This window comes from Callospermophilus lateralis, chromosome 17, assembly GCF_048772815.1.
Source record: "Callospermophilus lateralis isolate mCalLat2 chromosome 17, mCalLat2.hap1, whole genome shotgun sequence".
NCBI lineage: Eukaryota > Metazoa > Chordata > Mammalia > Rodentia > Sciuridae > Callospermophilus > Callospermophilus lateralis.
In genome coordinates, this window is record NC_135321.1 from 77,442,146 (window position 1) to 77,445,124 (window position 2,979).

The window sequence follows — 2,979 nt, forward strand, 5'->3', positions numbered from 1 at the left end:
GAGTTTTCATTTATCTGAGATTCTTGTCCATGGTCTTGTGGCAGTTTTACTAAAAAATGACCAAACTGTTTTCCAGAGTGGCTGTACCATTTTTCATCCACACCAGCAACAGAAGTGATCTAGTTTCTCTGCATCCTCACCAGGATTTATCAAGTTTTTTTTTTTTTTTTACTTTGGCTATTCTGATAGGTGTGTAATTTTATCTCATTGGAATTTTTATCTTAATTTTTTTGGGGTTAGGAATGCTAACGCCTTTCCATATGCTTATTTGTCACCAAATAAACATGATACATATCCATGTATCCCCTTTGGTAAGTTGTCTATTTGTGGCTTTTTGCCCACTTTCCAACTGGATTATTTGTGTTTTACTTTTTTCACTTTTGGAATTTCCTTCCACATTCTAGATATGCTTCCTTTGTAGGATAAAAGGTGCCATGGATTAAATGTTTGTGTCCTCCAAAATTCATGTGTTAAAAACATGATCTGCTTTGGTCTGAACGTGAGGGCACTATGGTTTGAGTATCCCCTCTAAAGCTCATGTTGAAGTTTAATTGCTATTGCGATAATATTAAGAGGTGGGACATTTAAGAAACCATTAGCCATGAGGGCTTCACCTCATGGATGGATTATCATGGGAGTGGGTTAGTTATCATGGGAGGGGCCAGTTGTCTCCCGTGCACTCTCTCACCATATTAAGATGCACTAAGAGAGCCGTCACCATTTCCTAGCACCTTGTTACTGGACTTCCCATCCTTCAGAACTGTGAGAAATAAATTCATTCATTCATTTCTTCCTTCCTTCCTTTCTTTCATAGATTACCCAGTTCGTGGCATTCTGCTGTATCAGCATAAAATGGACTGGCAGGTGTTATTAGGAGGCAGACTCCTAATAAGCCCTTAGGAATGGATTAAAAGAAGTCCCAGTGCTCCCCCACACCTCTTCCACCACGCAATGACACAGTGAGAAGGTGCTGTGAACCTGGAAGTGGACTCTCACCAGGCACCAAATCTGCTGGTACTTTGATGTTGAACTGCCCAGTCTCCAGAACTATGAGAAATAAATTTTTATTGTTTATAAGCTACCAGTATGTGGTATTTAAAAAAATCTTTATTTTGCTTATGTATTTATTTAATTTTTTTAAAAAAAATATTGTTTAGTTGTAGATGGACACAATATCTTTATTTTATTTGTTTGCTTGTTTGATTGGTTGGTTATGTGATGCTGAGAATAGAACCCAGTGCCTCATGCATGCAAGGCCAGTGCTCAACCACTGAGCCACAACCCCAGCCCCTTGCTTATTTATTTTTATGTGGTGCTGAGGATTGAACCCAGTGCCTCACATGTGCGAGGCAAGCGCTCTGTCACTGAGCCACAACCCCAGCCCAGTATATGGTATTTTTTTGAGCAAACTAAGACAAGTAGTTTTCAACATACTGGCTTATGGTTATATTTTTTTTACCACAATGGTTAAAAAAATGCATGAGATAATAATCAACATCTTAATCATTTTTTGAGTGAAAAGTTCAGCAATATTAACTGTATACTCATTTATCATGCAACAGATCTCTAGAATATTTTGATCTTGCAAAACTAAACTCTCGAACCATTGAACACATCCCCTTTTCTGCCTTCTTCCAGTCTCTGGCAACCACCTTTCTACTTTATGACTTTAGAAGTTTGGTTATTTTAGACACCTCATATAAGTGGAATCATGTTTATATATCTTTTGCAATTGGCTTATTGCATTTACCATAATGTTCTCAAGTCTCAAATATGTCATAGCATATGACAGGATTTCCTTCTTTTTTTAAGGCTGAATTCCATAAGATGCATATACTGCATTTTCTTTATTCATTTATCTGTTGATGGACATCGAGGTTACTTCCTCCTCTTGACTGTGATGGACCATATTGTTTTAATACATTTTAGCTCTGTGGTTACAGCAGTTCAACAATTCATTTGGCTCATCCAACACATTCTCAATCACCATTCCCTTTGTCTTCCTTTACGACAAAAGAAGGAAAGCTAAATATTTAGATCTATTGGCCATCTTCCAGAAGTCATTATAGCCATGATTTATTGAAACATTTGGCTTTTTTCCCACTTACAGAGTATTATGAATAATGTTGTTATGAACATGTGGACATCTGTTTTTATTTCTCTTGGATATATATACCTAAGTGTGGAATTTCTGGGTTATATGGTAACTCTATATTTAGCATTTTGAGGAATGCCAAACTATTTTTCAAAGCTGCTGGACCATTTTACCTTCCCACCAGCATATATGAGGTGGACACATGTTGGACATGTCATGTGTTCACTTCAGTGAATACATTAGGGCCATTCACTAAAATAATGCTGTTCACAAATAAGCCTTCAACCCCCATGGTATGAAACATCTTGAACAATAATTAAATGCTTCAATAAATAGTTGAAAGTTTATTAAACATTTAACTTTACCCAGTTATCACAGTTAACAAACTCTTAAGTAAATTCCTAGAATAATATTTGCAGTATATGTGGGCAACATACACCCACATGTGTTCACAGTACATCTCAACATCTTTTATCATCTGTCTTATTAGTTATAGCCATCCTGGTGAGTGTGAGGAGGCATCTTGTGGTTTTGATTTGCATTTCCCTAATGACTAATGATATTGAGCACATTTTCATGTGTTTGTGGGCCATTTGTATATTTTCTCTGAAGAAACATGTATTCAGATCCTTTCCTCAGTTTTAAATTATGTTATTTATTTTTTTATTGTAATAGGTCTGATTTGTACTTTCAGTGTGAGTTGTTATGTAATTTTCTTCAGCTCCATTGAATTACTCCGAGTGCTATCTTTGAATATTTCCTCTCATAGCTTCTTTCTGTTACTGTTTTGAAGCTGTTACTCAGTGGATTTCAGATCTTCCAAGTCTCTCTTACATAGTTCTCATTTCCCTTTTTTTGTTCTGCACCACACCTTGCAAGAATGT